Source organism: Podarcis muralis, chromosome 2, assembly GCF_964188315.1.
Source record: "Podarcis muralis chromosome 2, rPodMur119.hap1.1, whole genome shotgun sequence".
Taxonomy (NCBI): Eukaryota; Metazoa; Chordata; class Lepidosauria; order Squamata; family Lacertidae; genus Podarcis; species Podarcis muralis.
Window position 1 is genome coordinate 41637673 of NC_135656.1, and position 20445 is coordinate 41658117.

General features: G+C 41.9%; 1 protein-coding gene across 6 annotated transcripts in view; it reads left to right on the forward strand.

Annotated features, from left to right (window-relative positions):
- SHISA6 (shisa family member 6) overlaps positions 1-20445 on the forward strand; it is a 271138-nt gene that overhangs the window by 86615 nt on the left and 164078 nt on the right. The gene's annotated exons all lie outside the window — the stretch shown is intronic.

A 20445-nucleotide genomic window follows, 5' to 3' on the forward strand; every position in this document is an offset into this window, starting at 1 on the left:
ATTTAAGCTGTTACAAAAAAAAAAAAAAGGTTTCCTCCAAAGATTATGTGGTAGAGAAATGTATGCACAGCCTGAGTTTGTCTTGCTGTTTTCATCACAACCATTCCTACTGCCAAAGAAACAAGACACTTTCCAAAACTATTACAGCAATAATGTACATCAGTTCTTTCTGTTGCACAATAAACAATTCACTGACAGCTCACGGGGAGCCTTTTAAATGCAGTATAATCCAGGAGCAAAGCAGATATTCTACATGAAGTTGATCACAGAAGGTTAATATCTGCAAGAACTACTGATGTGTGGGAATGGCCACTTACCGTCTTGCTGGTGAGCTGTGGTTGCCTCTCTCCCCGGAGGCGCAGCACCATTTTAGATTGTTTAGATTTGGATTGTTTCCCTGTACCCTCCCACCACCGCAGAGACTCACGGGTTCCCGCCTAACCCGTCCTTCAAATGAGCCAATCCGTGGTGGCCCCCGGGGGCGGGGCATGGCCATCTACTTAGCCCAGATGTCCACTCAGCACAGCATCCATTTCATAGAATAGAATCATAGAATCATAGAGTTGGAATAGACCACAAGGGCCATCAAGTCCAACCCCCTGCCAAGCAGGAAACACCATCAGGGCACTCCTGACATTTGACTTTTCTAAATGCAAACTGTTTTTATTTTTCAATTAGCTCATTCACCATTACGAATATAATCCATGGGTGGTTAGATGCATTCACACACACTTTCTTGCCTGATGGGCTCAACACTGTGTTAGGGGAGAACAAACCTGAATGTGACCAGCAGCTAGTTTAAAGGACACATGTGGAAAGTAACTGGTCTATGAAAGACCAGATTCTGCAACCATGGTCAAGTATCACAAAACCCTGTGCCAAAGAGCATAAGTTGCTGCAACAATATCCAAAGCTTTGAGTATCTGTTATATTCCCAAGCAGCGGCAAGCCTGGTAACACCCCTCAGATAAGGGGTAGTGGGTTTAAAGGGGCAGCGTTGTGACATGGAGCTAAGTACTGCCACACCTTTGAATATGCTCAGACTAGAGATGCTTTTCTCCTCCACTAGAGGAATGTGGGCCTGTGAATGTCAGTGCAGATTCCTGAGCTGAAAAGCCTTCACTATCAATCCCAACGATAATGAAAAAAGATCCCACTGCCAAAAGCCTATCCAGCCCAGCATCCTGTTTCTCAGAGAGGGAAGCTCACAAGCAGGCTTATGCATGACTAGTAGCCATTGATAACCTAATCCTCCATGAATTTGATGCCTGGTGGTCTTAGTGGGAGAGCAGAGAGTTAAACCTGATCTTCCTATATTGTGCCAGCCAGCAAGTCACCAAGAGAAGCTCTACCACTGTCACAGCTATACAGGGTGTCCGAGAGAGAGAGAGAAAGAGAGAGAGAGAGAGAGAGAGAAGAAACTCTTCTTCTACCTCTGCTGCCACTACCAAGTGTAACAACCACACAAACTTTTCAAATAATTTCACTTACTTGCCCCTGTTTGGGAAAGGCAAGTTCTGAGGTAAGACCTTTTGGCTCAACCTTAATAAGATTTTGGAATGCATAAATAAAGAAAACCATCAAATCTAACACGCGGGGGACCACTTTATCTAAATTATCTATCAATTTGGTATTTGAACGATTGGTATTAATAATCGTATTATAAATTGGTATTGTTATAATGAGGCTATTATTGGACTGTAATTGAAAACTAATAAAAATTATTATAAAAAAGAACCTTTGGCTCAGCCTTAAGGTGAGCATAGTTTTCCTCCTAAAAGAAGTAGTGGTTTTTTCCTTGCTGCATGCTGACTTATGCTTCCACCTGGCTGGGATGTCATTGTTCACTTGCCAAGGGTTTTGCCACTTTCTTAAGAATTTAAAATGCTAAGCAACCCAGGGTGGCTGGGGCGACCTAGTCAAATGAGCGGGGTACAAATAATAAAGTTGTTGCTGTTGTTGCTGCTGTTGGCACCGTGTTTGGAGCATCTGGTTTTGCAATAGCATTTTCCCAGATGTAGCCAAGTCAAAATTAGCATGCTCTTTTTTCCTTTTAAGCCTGATGTTATATTATATTCTGCTTTAATATCACAGTTTTGCCCTGCCTTATTCTAAATCTCTGGTTCACCAGCCAATGGTCCCTTATACTACATGGTGGTACTGAGTGTCAGATTCCCAAGGCACTGAAATATTTTATAAGTTTTAAAAGAATAGGTCAGTACAAAGACATCATCATCATCTACAGGTACTCCCATTGAAACATGGTTTGCTTATTGCCTCTGAAGTGTAACAATGCCATCCTTGGCTTGAATCTCCACATGAGAAGCAAGCTGGTACTAATACATCGTCTCTGTAATATCAATTGGACCTGTGCTTTATAAATGAATTCTATTAATCTTTGAAGACTCCTGTTGGGGAGTTTTGCTGTTTAAAAGCAGCTGCTAGTTTGTTGGGAGCCATGTCAGATCTAAGATCACACTGATCATACCGTGTGTAGAAATAACAATTTTGTAAAGCTACGAGGCAGCATTTTGATCCTTCACCTGCCAAATTCTCTTAGAACGCCAGTATCTTCTTAAGCAGGCATAAACAACTTCTTTCTGGAGTAGGGGGAAATAGTAGTCCACCCATATGTGTGTGTTAAGAATATTCATTAATTTAGCGTATACTGCTTGATTGCCAAAGTAGCTTTTCTCAACAAACCTTGGTTACCTATAAATATATTTTCTGCTGCTTTTGCTGGTTAAATGAGAAATTAAGTGCTACAAACAATGTGTGCATGGTGCAAAGCAGGATGGGGGCTTGGGTGTGTGTAGTATAAACTATAAAGGGCGCTGTGTGTGTTCTTAAAAATGCATGAATCCTTCCTTCCCTAAAGGAATGGAGGCAGGAGGGCATGCCTTAAGGCTCGTGCTTCAGGGATCCCAACTCTCCAGAGCCCTAGCAGGTGCTTTGTTAACAAGATGTTCCTATAGTGCCAATTTAGAAAGCAGATTCTTCTAAATAAGCTTCGTCTCTCAGTACGATAAACATTCAAAAGGATGGCAGCATCTGCATTGCACAGAGAACACAAAAGCCTCCCTCTGCTGAAGCACTTTCATATCTGCTCTCATGGTCAGGAACTATTCCTGACAGCGAATCCTACATGGAGAGCAATGTTTCACGCAGAGGACAGCAAATTCTGCAGAGCATGCTCTGCAGCTTCCACTTCTTCTGATCAGGTTTGACATGGGAATGAAACATCAGTACTGCTGCTTAAACAGGCAGGGATCAGCATTGTTCTTTATCTCCTATTGAGTGGCATCGCTCCATGCAAGTGTGCTCAGCCACCTCCCCATTAGAGAGGCTGGGAGGAATGCTTGTTTCAGCTTATGCCAGGCATAGGCAACCTCGGCCCTCCAGATGTTTTGGGACTACAACTCCCATGATCCCTAGCTAACAGGACCAGTAGTCAGGGATGATGGGAATGGTAGTCCCAAAACATCTGGAGGGCTGAGGTTGCCTATGCCTGGCTTATGCATACAGCTGCTTTCTGGGTGTATTTTTGTTTGTTTGTCCTCTCTTCTGCTGTGGAATGTGACTTGGCTGGCATTGCACCACGTTGCCTCAGATTTCTGTTTGTGGCCCATGACAGTCCACTTGGAGACCAACTCCTATCCTGTCACCAATTAACTTATTAAGATGGGGTTTTTTAAAAAAATGAAAAGTGGGGGCGGGGAGAATGTGACATTATATATAATATTTGTGTTTAACTACTGCACGGGTGGCACTGTGGGTTAAACCACAGAGCTTAGGACTTGCTGATCAGAAGGTTGGCATTTCGAATCCCCGTGATGGGGTGAGCTCCCGTTGCTCGGTCCCTGCTCCTGCCAACCTAGCAGTTCAAAAGCACGTGAAAGTGCAAGTAGATAAATAGGTATTGCTCTGGCGGGAACGTAAACAGCATTTCCGTGCACTGCTCTGGTTTGCCAGAAGCGGCTTAGTCATGCTGGCCACATGACCCGGAAGCTGTACGCCGGCTCCCTCGGCCAATAAAGCGAGATGAGTGCCGCAACCCCAGAGTCGGCCAAGACTGGACCTAATGGTCAGGGGTCCCTTTACCTTTACCTTACTGTGGGGATGGGGCAGGTAGTTAGATATTAAAGTAAGTAAAATATGTAGGACAACAATTTCTGATAGTAGAAGGAAAACATTGGAAGCCCCTTTTCATTGGTGTTTGTGAAACTAGTCAGGGGGAAAGGCAAATCTGAAATCCCCTTGGGGTTGGTGTTGTGTATTCTCTCCAGCATGTGCAAGGGAGAGACCCTTGAGCGCTATGGATTGCTCCTGGCACCAATTTGCAACTCCATGCTGTTTGGCAAATTCAAGTCTTGGCAGACAAAGCAGTAGCCACATTCACCTGCATCATCCTCTCTTATTCTGAAATCAGATGAAATCCAGCTCTTTCCTCATTGTGTGCACTTAGAAGTCATCAGCAATTTTTTCTGGGGTTTTATGGGATGTTACTTGTCTTCACTGATTCATTCTCTCTGAACATCAGTTGGTCAAAACAGCTTGGTGAGTCAAAAGGTCCTCAGTTCGTCATGCTTCTTAATGAGAAATGTAGATCTCTTCCCCTCAAATCGGGGGAGTGGGTGTGGTTTGCCCTGTGCGACTGAAACTCTTCCCTCCCTCTCAGCCCACTTTTGTTGACTGTGCATTCAGGAACATTCTTTTTTAAGATCATTTCATGGGTGGTGGCAATTCTTTACATAAGAAACTCCCGGACACTTAGAGCAGTCTCCAATAGGAGTCATACTCAAGAGCAGGGCAAATGACATCAGTAGACTCAAGTTAATCATGCATTGTTTTCATTAGGTCTACTCTGAGTAAGACATTGTCAGATGCAACCTTTTAGGCTGGAGAAACAGTGCTGCAGCTAGATCAGTCACTGGGGTTTAATTAATTAGTAAACAGGCAAGGAGAAGGACTCATCACCCAGAGAAAACTAAGGTGCCAGAAACATTTCTGCAAGGGAGATAAGGACCGCTGAGGGGAAATAGCAAAGCCTTCATGAAGACTGGGTGTATATCGCCCAGGAAGCTAAATTAGAGTCTATCCTTTCAGAGCATCCTAGTCATGTTTAAGTTAAGAACACACCCTGAGTGCATCTCCTTCATGCTGACTAGCATGGTTGTCACTGTGATTTCTCAGCATGCTCAATTATTTCTGCAGAGGACACTAAATTCTCTCCCTTCAGCTCCCCCACAACACACAGCTTTTCCTGCTGTGACCAGCGGTCACCAAAGACCAACTAAGGTGAGCATTTTAAGCAGAATTCATATTAATGCTAACAACTTACAAATACAAATATCCCTCATTCACTTCAGGCTTGTAATGGTAAATCCTGAAGCGCACACTCTTTTCATAACAACCCCCACAGCCACTCCTCTTCTGAGACTATGCTTCAAAAAAGAGATTTTCAACAATGCAGGTATTAAGACCAAGCAAGCTGTCTTTCTTACCTAATGCAACAAGTTTCGTTTGAATATCCGGTGTGATGAAGACTTCTGGTGGACTCAAAAGCTTACTATTTATTTTGTGACCTTTTGGTTGGTCATAATTAGGGATGAGCTAGTATCTCAGTTTTGATTTCAGTTTATCTTTTTTCCTGTCTTAAGTTCAGTTCTCTCCATTTCCATATCAGCTGACATTTTTTTTAAGGTCCTCATGAAAATTCATCAGCATTTTAGATCAAATTTCATTTAATATACACATTTTCTATGCAGTTTTGCCTAATATACACAGTTTTGTAAAGTGATTTTCCCTAACGCAATACATTTCTGTATGTTATTTTCACTCATATATGCATTTATATGCACACTTTACCCCACTATATGCATTTTGTTCACACTACTTGGCTGGAGACGCGCATTGCAAATTTCGAAGAAGTGTGAATTTTGAAGGATGGCTGGGTTTCAGTTCCCATACGGTTTCAGAAAGCACAAATTAGGCAAATTCTCCTTCAAATATGTGCTGAGCTAAATTTCTGCAGAATTTTTCAAAATAAAAGTGGCAGCTTAACCCTTAGCCAATCTACTTCTGAGCTGAATTCAAGGTGCCTATGTTGACATATAAAGCACTACACAACTGGGACCCAAACATCTGAAAGAGCAACTCCTACTATATTGACTTGCCTATGGCAATCCTGCCAATGGGGGAAGCTATAGGGTGGTGGCACTGGATTGGCCTCCTCTGTGGTGGTACCCCACCTTGGGAGTTACTGAGGTGCATCAAGTACCAACACTATTAGTTTTTCATCAGCAACCAAAGATGTATACTTTGGAGACTTGGTGTTTGGAACCCCACAGATAATTTTCATCACCTGCTTTCATATCCTGATGATGTAATAGTGTTCACATTTTATTTTATGATTCTTGTGCAATGTACTTCTGCCCTGGAACCATATGGTGAAGGGCTGACTATAAATAAGGTAGGCAAATACATGCATACATACATACATACATACATACATACATACATACATACATGCTTTTGGTTCTGCTCAGTCAAGCAATGCTGTTTTCAGCACTCACTTCAGTGGGGGGCGGGCAGCAACTTGCACTGTAACACCATTCATCCCACCCACCCCACCCCATTTTCTTTGAATCAAATTTCTTTTCAAAATACTCTGATATGTTCTGAGAAATGCAGACTGGATGGCACAAAGGGAGAAAGCAGGAAGCTAAGGCTTTGAATAATAGGATCATGCAATTCAGGCATCTAATCACTCATGAAAGAATAAGATTAGTTAAAGCACCAACCATTGTAATCTGGGGAAATGCCTGTTAACAGAATGCATACCTGGATTTATTAGCTTCTGCTAATGGGCATGTAGTTGCTTTTAGCCTGGACTTCTGTTTGTTGTGTCCTAAGGCATCATGGCACGTGCAGTCCAGGGATGAGCACCCTGTGGCCCTTCAGGTGGGAAAGGCCATAGCTCAGTGGTACAGCCACTGGTCTGGAGGCAGAAGGTCCCAAGTTTAAAACCCAGTGAAAGACTGGGGTACTGCTTACTGGGGTACTGTCTGAAATCCTGGGGTACTGCTGCCAGTCAGTTTAGACAACACTGAGAGCTAGATAGACCAACTGACTTATGTTCATGCTGGATAGGGATGATGGGAGTTTGAATCCAACATCTGGAGGGCCGCAGGTTGCCTTGCCCATGTATCATTTATTGCTGCAGACCAGTCATGAAAACTGCACTAGTTGCATATGAAAACCATTACCAGTGCCTCCTTCCTGGTATATGGAATATATAGACTGCAAAACATGAACCACTATCAACTTTATTGCACCAGACGCATAACCTATAGTATAAAGTAAAATGTGGCCCAATTACCGCACATGATAAAGTACAGAACAGCAGGTATCCTTAGAAGCAGAAAATTGACAACAGTTTCATTTTACTCATTTGTCTCCGACACTCTTCTTCTGTGTACTATATTCAGTGGAAACAAGTGACGGTGGAGTATATTGCTTTTCATGAAAAACAAACCCTTAATATCAAGGATATTCAGCAGCTCTCTTGAGCTTTGATTTTCTTCTTTGGATATTCCATATAGCCTTAATAGTCAAAATGTTTCACTAGCTGCTTACACATACATTCCTGCCCTGGCCTTACTCTGAGAAGCACATGGTGGTACATATAGTTCTAGCCCACCTGTTGCACCTATTTTATTTCCATGAAAATCCTGTGAGGTAGTTCAGGGTGAGAATGTAATTGACACAAGTTCACCTGATGAGCTTCATAACTAAGTGGGATTTGAATCTGACTCTTCCTTGTCTAGTCCAGAATTTTAACCACAATATGCAGCCATCCATCTATGCCTCAATATTTTGCAAAGGTCCTGGGCCATACAGTTAAGGGTGATAATCCTAAGAAGGGAATGGCACAAACTACAGAAGATAGTTTGAACCTTATTATTGATGTCAAAAATCTCTTCACCCTTCACCTTGGTGAGCTGTTAGCCAGGAGCAATAACAAGGGTTCTTCTGAAGGCACATTGCCTTGGCCTTTCCTCATTCCTCATCCACAGTATGCAAGTAGGAACAGTCCATTGGACAGCGACACTCACATAGAAATTTGCCTGCAAAAGCTCTGGCTTCCTAGGCTTTTGAGTTGACACTTGCCATTCCCTTAAGTGCCTGGCAGAAAACCCCAATTGGAATGGGGATTTACAGACCCTTAAGCTTCATTCCTGCTTTGACAATACATTAATGTAATATGCACAGTTACTCATTTCCTGCAGCTATTTTTTAAGTAAAAGATAATAGGAAGTTATGTAGCTATCTCTCAGAACAAACATGACTTGAGGTTCAAAAAAAGTTGGGATGCTCATAAAGTGGTCATGGGTCATCCTTTACATGTGACAGTCCACTATCTGCAGGCATCCTCTGTTTGAAGAGCTATCTGGTGCAAGTCCCATTTAAGGATAGCCCTACAAAGGGAAAGCAGCTAGGGCCTTGAAGTTGACCATCAACAGGTAGCACCTAGGCAGCAGACTGAACAGGCACACAGGTGTCAACTGGTCATGGTCTTCCCCACTATGGTGCAATGTACTGTATTTCTAATTAAATTTAAATAATCATTTCTAAATTTGCATCTCTAAATATAAATTAACATGTGCATTGAAATTATCCTCTTTTTTGGTGACATGTATGTTGCCACCCTGGAGGCACAGTTTATTTTAATGGAAATGCAATGTCTGATCTTGCCCTCTACTCCTTTCACCCAGCATACTTCATCTAGCCAAGATCCCTTTGACCCATGTGGAAAAGGAAGGCTGCCCAGCTCTTTTTCTAAGATTTTTGCACAAGTCAATGTCATATAGGCCCATTTCCTCTTAGCGCACTTGTTTCAGGGAATGTAGGTATTGATTGCTCAGCAGAACTGCTGATCTGTGGCTGTCACCTTAGTGTTCTCGTGGGAGATTTTGTGCCTTTCCTGCCATAATTTTTTAACACTGTAAGAACTTCCCCGTAAGCCACTGTCTCTCTGGGACCTTCTGTTGAGCACACCATTTACCTGGGCTCCCAGCAGACTCTAACCACAGATCAAACATCTCTCTTTTGCTTAATAGAGCCTACTGGACCCTGTCACCATTGTTAGGGCAGGCTCCACTATAGCAGCTTCACCTCATTATGCTGGTGATTTATTACCAGCCGCAGCAAGCCAAAGGTTTTCACTAAAATGAGTGTTGCACGGATGGATTTGTTGAAACAACTCTGTGACTAGTGGGATGAATGATGAGAATGAACCCTGGGCTCCGAACAACAGCCAAAGCTCTTGCTGGCATCATCCATCTAGTCCTCTCTGTGGGACTTTGCCCTAATTGGCACAAAAAGAAGCTAAAGATGACATTAACACTTCCTGCAGACAGATTGCAAAGACTGTTATAGATTTCTTTCCCCCAATTCAGTGACCACTTTAAATGCATAGAGGAGACAAAGTGGCGTGAGCCACATAGAGGATCCTGATAATAGGCATAAAGCTAGCGTCAAACTGAACCGATACATTGAAATGTCAAATTAACCTTTCTTTGGCACAAGTCTTCACAAGATGGGCACAAAGCTATGCAGATGGCAGTGCTGTAAGCACAAGCCATGTAGGTTTGACACAATGGACAGTAATAGGACTTTAATAGCATTAAGGAACCAATCAGCTCAGTTGAGCCTGAGTGACAAACAGAAAGTCTGGTATCCAAGAGATTAAAGTATCAACAACATATTAGAAGGCAGCTGTGAGTTCGGGTCTCAAAATGCATGGCTTGAAGTACCTGACTTTACAATGATCAAGTCCTGCCTCTATATATATAAACAAGCTTGGCAGTATTTTACAGATATTCAGTATTATCAGATTGGAAGCAGCCATCACCTCTGCTGTAAAATATGAACAGAGATATGCATTGATAGCACCAACCAGATAGCTTAGAATTTACTTTTATTGTGCATACAGCAAAACACCAGGCAGAAGAAAACCCTGCAGAAGAGGTCAGTGTGTTGGTAAAGTGTGTTGCTGCTGTTCCCCCTTCAAAAAGTTAATATAATTACCAATGTGTTAGTATCAAACTAGCTGTGATGATAGAGATATGTGAATGCACTCTCTAAATGGGAAACCGTGTGGGAGGGGGATCCGGATTTGGTCTCTAGTGGGAGAGGGTTAACCCTTTCTCCCTTGCTCCATTTTACCATTGCAAATAACACGCACACACGCTTCACAGCTACTTAACTCTACTAAACGGCCTTGGTCCAGTATACCTGAAGGAGCGTCTCCACCCCCATCATTCTACCCAGACACTGAGGTCCAGCACTGAGGGCCTTCTGGCAGTTCCCTCACTGTGAGAAGCCATGTTACAGTGAGCCAGTGTGGTGTAGTGGTTAAGAGTGGTAGACTGGTAATCTGGGGAACTGGGTTCGCGTCTCCGCTCCTCCACATGCAGCTGCTGGGTGACCTTGGGCTAGTCACACTTCTTTGAAGTCTCTCAGCCCCACTCACCTCACAAAGTGTTTGTTGTGGGGGAGGAAGGGAAAGGAGAATGTTAGCCGCTTTGAGACTCCTTCGGGTAGTGATAAAGCGGGATATCAAATCCAAACCAGGCAGAGGGCCTTCTTGGTAGTGGCACCCTCCCTGTGGAACACCCTCCCACCAGATGTCAAAGAGAACAACAACTACCAGACTTTTAGAAGACATCTGAAGGCAGCCCTGTTTAGAGAAGCTTTTAATGTTTGATGTATTACAGTATTTTAATATTTTTTGGGAAGCAGCCCAGAGTGGCTCGGGAAGCCCAGCCAGATGGGCGGGGTATAAATAAAAAATTAGTAGTAGTAGTAGTAGTAGTAGTAGTAGTAGTAGTAGTAGTAGTGGAAAAACACACACACACACTGGTAAAAGCTTAATCTAACCTACCTCCCCAGAATGGAAGATCAGCAGGTTTCTTTTCCCCTTTTGCAGAAATCCTATCTACCACAAACGACTCCTGCCCATCTTGCTGTTGGGGTGAATGCCCAAATTAAGCTGTCGCAAGGGCTTCCTTGATCCCACCATTAGTGCTGGCCCCTAGGAGCCAACCAAGCTCCAAGAATGTGTGTGTGTGGAGTAATCAGCCTCATAACTTAAGGAGGGCTGTGGGTGCCCCTCCTTTTCCTTACCAGCTTGAGCTTCTTGAGTTCTCCCATGTCTTAAACTCATTTTCCCTTGGCTCTCTCATTTTGGCACTCCACAGTATGAATGAACATAGACTACTGGTATATTCTTGCAGTCCTTGAGATCATCTACTTTCAGTGTGTGGAAGATCATTCCACAGTACCAAAAGTTTCACTATGCAAGATTGGGATCCATTCTAGCCCTACAGCTCTTATGGTTGTTTTAACACATAACCATTCTTTAGAATAAAAAAGGAAAGCAAAACATTAGGCATCACCTCTTCAGTATCAAGCGTTCTTGCCATTTTTGTCCCAACAAAATATATGAAATAAATTGTAAGCTACTATTTTATTATTTTATTATTTAACTGGGACAGTTTGAGTAGTCAAAGGGTATGTCAGCTTTCCAATAATACTGTACTGCTTGGGGGGCAAAATCAAATGGGAAATCATTGCTAATTCACACGAATTTGCAAGATCAAGCAGGGGTGCTTGACCTGTATTACATTTTGCCTTCATATTGCTCAGATCATTGTTAGGTGTACTATAATCCAATCCACTTTTTGAGGTTCCTGACTATACATATACCAAACATTTGCATTGCTATGCCTGAGGCCAGCATAACTGTTTTTGCCAAAGATTAGGACTTCAAGGATTCATTTCCTCTCAAATATTAAACTGTGACAGGAAGCAGGGCTGCTAACATTGATTAGATATGGAATGGTAATTACTGTACTAGGAAGTCATGCATAAATATATATTACCCAAATTTTCAGTATAATTAACTGATTGGCATCTTTTAAAATGTTCGTTCAGGTATGATATTGTGCAGAGCTTATGATGTGGTGTGAAAGCATGCACCCACCAGTCAGATGCAATTAAAGTGGATTTACTTACATTGAAGTCAATGGGGCTAAAGGCCACTTCAGCCCAAAGTTATTTAAAAACAAACAAAGATGGAAATCACTTCTGTGCAGGAAATCTTCCTGCACAATGGGGAAGAAATGTAAAAGTGAGTACACCTTCTGGGAAACTGTGACTGGTGGTTAGTTATTAGTCATTTGGGCATGAGGCAAAGTATATTGAGTGTGGTATTCAACACTAGTCCTACTTAGAGTAGACTCATTGAATTTAATTGACATGTCTTAGCTTCATTCACTATAGAACTTATTTGAATATCGTCTAGAATGAATACCATTGACATTTGTAAGAAAATTATTATGTGTGGAATGGCCTTTAAAACCAACACTACATCCCAGTTGCTCCCAGTTGGGACAATTTAGCCATACAATCTGACCTTTTGTAAATACTAACCAGATACCATCAGTTAGGCTGGCAGGTGGATGCATCTCATAACAACCCTGATATGAGGGTGAAGAAAGACCAAGCCGTTCCAGTGGCATGCATCTGAAAGAAAGTTCTTTTTTTAAAAAAAGAAATACCACTGAATTAAACTTAATTATATGGAAGGCATATATTTGGGCCAAAGTAGGCATGCAGGTTACAAAGTAGGCATGCAGGAAGTGGGACATGGGTGGCGCTATGGGTTAAACCACAGAGCCTAGGACTTGCCGATCAGAAGGCCGGCGGTTCGAATCCCCGCAACGGGGTGAGCTCCCATTGTTCGGTTCCAGCTCCTGCCCACCTAGCAGTTCGAAAGCACATCAAAGTGCAAGTAGATAAATAGGTACCGCTCCGGCAGGAAGGTAAATGGCATTTCCGTGCGCTGCTCTGGTTCGCCAGAAGCGGCTTAGTCATGCTGGCCACATGACCCAGAAGCTGTATGCCGGCTCCCTCAGCCAATAAAGCGAGATGAGCGCCGCAACCCCAGAGTCAGTCACAACTGGACCTAATGGTCAGGGATCCCTTTACCTTTACCTAGGCGTGCAGGTTGCAGATTTGTGTGCTTAAAAGTTGCATATGGGATGTACCACTTCAAATTGCATGTTGATGAATGCTCCCCATACAAAAAAAATCCTGGCAAGGCAAAAATATGGCAAGCCTCTAAACTGTTATCCTTGACCTCTAGTTTGTTTAAATGTGGGTGCTATTTTTTTGCATGTGGGAGTATCCAGTCATGTCACGTGAGCCGACAAGCAGCCTGCAGTAGTACATGAGGATTATCAACTTCATAAGAAGACATATTTGGGGTGTGATGTGGTAGAAGCAGAAGCCCAAGCTACACATTTTTTATAAAAATTACTAAAAGACACGAATGAGGGCTACCAATTTGATCTGAGCAATGGCTCGGGAGAAGGGTGTATTTAAAACTTTCATTCCAGTGCCCTTTTCCCAATGCTTACCTCCCTCCCAGCTGTTTTTTGCCCCATGGAATGATGTGAGGGGAAGAGAGAAAACCATGCAATGATAAAGACACCTGTATACTGTATTTTTCTGTACGGAAATAGTAGGGGTTTTGGGGGGGGGGGGGCAACGTAGAAACAAGGCAGAGTAAATACTGCAGCTCACCATGCTCATCCTGCCACTTTCCAATCAAATGAGGGCTTTTTCCTCCCTACATCTGTATTTAATTTATAGGAGGGGTGGAAACATTGGAAGCCCAATCATTGATTTCTTGATGTAACGTTTTGTTTGTCCCAAAAGTATTTGGATATATGGCTTGAAGTATGTATTATTATGTCTAAGTCAAGCAATCTTGGTAGCTGTGAACCAAACACCCTTTTCTCCAAGGTAATGCATTTTAGAGGGAAGAGGGATTATATATAAGCAATTTAAACCTGCTGTTTCATAAAGCTGAGAGAAAGGACTTGGACTGATGTGCTATGGCAGTTTAGGATATCAACATTGAGCTTACACTTGACAGGCCATTACTATGCTTTTAATAATAATAATAATAATAATAATAATAATAATAATAATAATAATAATAATAATTTGTTTCTACCCCGCCCTTCTGGCTGGGTTTCCCCAGCCACTCTAGGCAGCTTCCAACAAAGGATTAAAAATACATTAAAACATCAGTCATTAAAAACTTCCCCGTTGACTTTAAAAAAATGTTGCTTCAATTGTAGTTTTTGTTACTACGTGAAAACTGAACTGGTGACTTGAAGCATTGCTCAGTTCCATTGAGTTCAATAGGACTTACTCTCAGTAGGATTGCAACCTAAGTTACACTGAACACTGGAACTTACTTCTGAGTAAACATGCTGTATGGGATCTGGCTGTATGACCAAAATCTTCTGTGCCACACCTATATGTGTGTAAGCACCAATGAATTCAGTGAAAGAAGCATAGAACCAGGCTGCTTGGACGTTTATGTTACAGTCTTACAGAACAATCAGACACTGCACAATGAATGTTCATGGAATGATGGTTTGCTTCAGGCATGCATATTCTAAAGTAGAAATGTTCCAGGCATCTCATGCTATTATTGCTCATGCCATGAGTCAGTACTGATCAGCATTTTGTATTTAATTTCTTAAATGGAGGAGAAGAGTGTTTAATGATCAAATCTGTAAGTGATGAAAATCTGGAAAGGGTGACAAACACACTCTGGATCAGACTGAATTAATACAAATGAGGAATTGCTTTTCCATTTTCCCCGGTGTTGTTAAATACTACAACTGCTGCTATTAACAATTCAGCCAAAGTTAAGTACCTTTAAGCCTCATTGATATCGTTGAGAGAAATCTGAGCACATTCTAAACGCTTCCACTGAAATCAATGGAACATAATAGGATTTATATTTGGCTTGATTGTGCCTAAAATTATACTAGGATTGGGATTCAAAATCACATTGATTCAGTGAAGAAGTGGATTTAAAATAATGCTAAAATGAAAACCAAGGAAATAAAGTATTAGCTTTAGGATATGACCAGGATACGAAACAGGGGATCCCAAAAATAAAATGCTGTGGTGTCAGAGATGAGAGTTAGCTGCATGATATTTTTCTAAATCATTTTCCTAAAAGTGTTATAATTCTGGATAATCACATACCACCCTTTGCAATCATGAGAACTGCTGACAACCATGTGGGTATGCTTCTGTGCACAATATATGTCCTTGGAGCCTTTTGTGGGGGCCTCTCTCTGTAGTTTGTGCGTCATGTATACACCCTTAGAATATATAACAATAGAGTATTACCTACACCAATGTTTAAGGGGATAAGTTTGGTTATATGCTTTTCTCTCTCTTTCTTTATATTTGTATTCTACCTTGAAAATCAATAAATATATATTTTTAAAAATGTATACACCCTTGAAACATTCATGCCACCTCCGAAGAAATGGCCACTCTAAGCTCGTTTTTCTTCCCCAAGGTTATCACAATAAGCTCTTTTTAATATGCTGCCAAATAAAAAGCTGGCTGACACCTTCTCCACTCCTCTCATCCTTAATTTGGCATAAGTGCCTAAGTAAAAGTGCCGGGATTCTGCAAGGGTGTCATGCAGCTTCCGCTTTATTTGCTATTATTGTTGCTTTCAAGTGGAAAATTGATATAATAACAGCCTTCTTGCGGCACACAGCAGTCTATGCTTTTGTACAATGCTCTGTAAGGATGATCAGCATCCACTGGCAGGACGGGGGTGGGGGAGTGACAGATGCCGCCTGCAAATAATGAACCAATCCAATTTCCTTTGGAAAGGAACTTTGCAACAATCTCTTTAGCTTGGCAAGTTACAGTGCTGTCCAGGGCTGCTTATGTGTATGTTTGGAGCAGTGGATGTTTCCCTAGCTCATTAGGTTTGAATATTCAACGGTATTTCCCTTAGAAAGACAGTAGAGGGGATCAGATTCCCAGCAACAATGGCTTATAAAATGAAAAATAGGCAAAATAAGAAGCTTTATATAATACATGCACACACATTTATTGCATACAAGATGTGATGAAATAACTGCCAGGTGCATGAATTGGCTGCAGACATCTTAGGCCCTTGCCTGAACATCTGTTTTGAAATACCCATATCAAGGGGTATTCTGCAAGTGCAGAGACATAATGGTGTAAGTGTATTAAGTGTAGAAAATTCATTCATATTGTATTAGTAATGCTGTAGCCATTTTACTTTATGCCTTCGTATCCATTTGCATTGTGCCCAAAGATTAAGGCTGCTATTATAAACATACTTACTAAGGAGTCAGTCCTTTTGAATATAGTGGGAATTACTTCTGAGTAGACATGCTTAGGATTATTTTGCAACTCACAACGATCTAATTGGATAGTGTCAGACAGCCATTCAAATATATTGAGCAATATTTAAGTTGCAAACCTGCTCTTTGATAATACTGCATCTTGTTCCTTGGCAGGTATGTGCCATTAAAGGCCAATTAAAGGCCTATGCAATACCAAATTCCCCACCAGCACCTCAAAGAGGGAGAAATTGTTATTTCTTATCTTCATCCATTGTTGCCCTAATGCACAGCACAATTCAATGCAATTTTACTCAGAAGAAGAAGAGCCAGTGTGATGTAGTGGTTAAGAGCGGTAGTCTCGTAATCTGGGGAACCGGGTTTGCGTCTCTGCTCCTCCACATGCAGCTGCTGGGTGACCTTGGGCCAGTCACACTTCTCTGAAGTCTCTCAGCCCCACTCACCTCACAGAGTGTTTGTTATGGGGGAGGAAGGGAAAGGAGAATGTTTGCTGCTTTGAGACTCCTTCGGGTAGTGATAAAGCGGGATATCAAATCCAAACTCTTCTTCTTCCTATTAGGGTTATTAGGACTTAAGACTGAAGCTGGGTCAGAGTGATCCTTAAGTGAGGGAGGGGTTGAGATTCCATTAAGGAGAAGCCACTACTTCCTAAGACTTGCTAGGTGGTATTTTCCACCACCAATACCCTCATTCACCCTTTCATCCGCTCGCGCACATGCACACAGACAGAGAGAGAGAGGGAGAGACAGAGCACTTTGCATTGACACCAGGGCTAACATGCTTTTTCAGCCTTTATGGAGAGTGTCAGGGAGATGAGTCACAACAACCACAGAAAGAGAATGCCTCATTATTGACTTATTGGCCATGGGATACAGTAACAAAGATAGGGCTTTCCACTGCTGCACTGCACAGGGCTCTAAGTGTCCCAAGGTGGGGGAAGTCCAGTCATCCCTCAGCTACCCTCTTTGGAAGCTTACTAGTGCACTACCCATGTGTTCTCCAAAGGAAATATATTGAGATTGAACTCATTGCACATGAGTCTGATGACATCTCAAAACCATTTAGATCTCTTTCGATTTGCATAGCTAATGAATAACTGACTTGTGGGTTCTATGGTGCCCATTTCAGCTGATTTGTAGAGGGAAGTTTGCAGGGTTCTTTGATTTGTCCCAGAGAATGGAGATCTGAGAGAACATAGTTCAACAGGATACTAACTCCGGCACACAGTTGTGAAGTCTGTCAGTATCAGGTGATGAGATGTTGTCTTTCATGGACATACCAGGCCCAGGCACCTGCAAGTGAGTGGGGATTACTTTAGCAAAAGTACTCAATTAGTCCCTTCCCAACCCAAAGGATGCCAAGTGTTGGGGAGTTACTGGGTTTGTGAGGGAAGCGGGCAACTTTGAAATGGGACTTCTGAGAAGACATACATAGGATTACACCAGGTATTGGCCTGCAGATATTGGCCTGCAGATATTCCTGAACTACAACTCCCATAAGTTCCAGAAAGCATGGTCAAGGATGATGGGAGTTTTAGTTCTGCAACATCTAGAGCAGGGTTTCCCAAACTTGGGTCTCTAGCACTTTTTGGACTACAACTCCCATCATCCCTAGCTAGCAGGACCAGTGGTTGGGGATGATGGGAATTGTAGTCTAAAAGCAGCTGGAGACTCAAGTTTGGAAAACCCTGCTCTAGAGAAGCAAAGGTTCCCAACTCCTGAATTACACTGTAAGATATATGCTTCGCTAACAACTCCATTAAGGTAGTTAAGTGTTTAAGTCTAAAGGTATTGCAATGGGTTTTTTTTCCTGCTTAGACAGTTTAGTGATTTCTCTTAAATTAATATCTGGTATTAAAGTAAGGTGACCAGATGAAAAAGAGGGGTAGGCTCCTGCACCTTTAATAGTTGTTTTGAAGAGGCATTTCTCACGAGGAAGCTGGTAAAATGTGGGTTGAACGAGGTAGCTGTTAGGTGGATTTGTACCTGGTTGACTGACCGAACCCAAAGATTAATGATTCTTTGTCATCCTGGAAAAAAGAAACAAGTGGGGTGCCTCAGGGTTCTGTCCTGGGCCTGTTATTGTCTACCATCTTTGTAAATAACTTGGATGAAGGAATTGAGGGGATGCTCATCAAATTTGCAGATGACGCCAAACTGGGAGGGGAGCTAATGCCACAGAAGACAGAATCAGAATTCAAAATGACCTTAACAGATTGGAGAACTAGGCGTAAGCTAACAAAATGAATTTCAATAGGGACAAATGGAAGAACCAGATGCACAAATATAGAATGGGGGACACCTGGCTTACTAGCAGCACATGTGAAAAGGATCTATGGGTCTTGGTGGACCACAAGCTTAACATGAGTCAACAGCGTGATGCAGCAGCAAAAAAAAGCCTCATGCTATTCTAGGCTGCATCAACAGAAGTATAGTGTCCAGATCAAGGGAAGTAATAGTACCACTCTATTCTGCCTTAGTCAGACCACACTTGTAATACTGTGTCCAATTCTGGGCACCACAATTTAAGAAGGATGTTGACAAGCTGGGATGTGTGCAGAGGAGGGCAACCAAGATGATCAAGGGTCTGGAAGCTAAGCCATATGAGGAGCACTTGAAGGAGCTGGGTATGTTTAGCCTGGAAAAGAGGAGACTGAGAGGAGATATGATAGCCATCTTCAAATAAGGGCTGTCACATGGAGGAGGGAGCATGCTTCTTGCAATGGCTTCAAGTTGCAAGAAAGGAGATTCCGACTAAACATTCAGAAGAACTTTCTGACAGTAAGATCTGTTCAGCAGTGGAACAGACTCCCACAAGAGGTGGTGGACTCTCCTTCCTTGGAGGTTTTTAAGCAGAGGTTGGATGGCCACCTGTCATGGATTCTTTAGCTGAGATTCCTGCATTGCAGGGGGTTGGACTAGATGACCCTTGGGGTACCTTCCAACTCTAAGAGTCTATGATTCTGAGATTGTTTGCCATTCTAATTAGATGCTAAAGGTGGTGTTTCAGCTCCCTGAAGGTACTTTGTTAAAACTCAGTGTGTTTTTACAAGTTGAACCTATGAAGTCAGAAGTAAGGACTACTGAGTTAAATGGGGGTGTACTCCTATGAAACTTAAGTTTGCAGTGATGCTGATCCTAAAAAATTGGGTATTATGCTATGCACTGCTTCTTCTTTGCAGTGTGTGTATTTATTTTAGTGGATTAACATAGCTATCTGCATTTCTCGACTCTCCTTGGCACCGTGGCTATGAAGACTGTCATAATGAGCTCCTGCTCTACACCCCTGAATGGCACATAGCAATCGCATATCACACTGTGATCCTTATATCTACTTTCTTTTTCCTGTGTAATATTTTTAGGTGACAACCCTGTACCCATCTATAATACATTTTACTCAGTTTCTACTTCTCCTTCTGTTTAGGGGGAAGTGATATGTAAACTCAATAAATCCTAATCTCCTCATCTGAGGGGAAGAGTCTTATTGCACCTTTAAAATGAACTAATTTATGGTGTCATAAGCTTTCATGGACTGCATTCTACTTCATCTGTTGTAGTTTATGGAAACATGCCATAATAATTTATTAGTATTTAAGGTGCCACAAGACTCTTAGGATGTAGCAGCAAAAACAGCAAACATAGTTACTCCTCCGGAAACTGTTAATTAAGTTGATTACACAAAACAAATAAGGTATCAAATATCTAATGTAACAAACGACACACTGAGCCAGAATTTATGAAGGTAGCAGTAACGATCTTGAAATAGAATCTACACAGAACTCAACTCATGTGTCACACCAGCGACTATTTTATAAGAATTGATAAATTATCACTCCGCTCACCCTCAGTCATTTTGGCACAATCCAAACAGGGCCTTCCCACAATTCAGCCTAGGAAATACTCTGTAATAAAATGTATAATGACTATCTAAAAATTTTTTATTAGGGGATACTGACAAGTAGTAGTAGTCATCGTACATACATACATATTTTCATTAGACAGCTATGAGCATTTTACTATACCACCTAGAGATAACTTTAAAAAAGGAAAAACAACAGTTTTCTGGCACCTTAAAAACAAATTCATTGTTACATAAGCTTTGGAGGACTTCGTAAGAAACATGGATGACATCCAAGAAAGCTTATGCAATAATG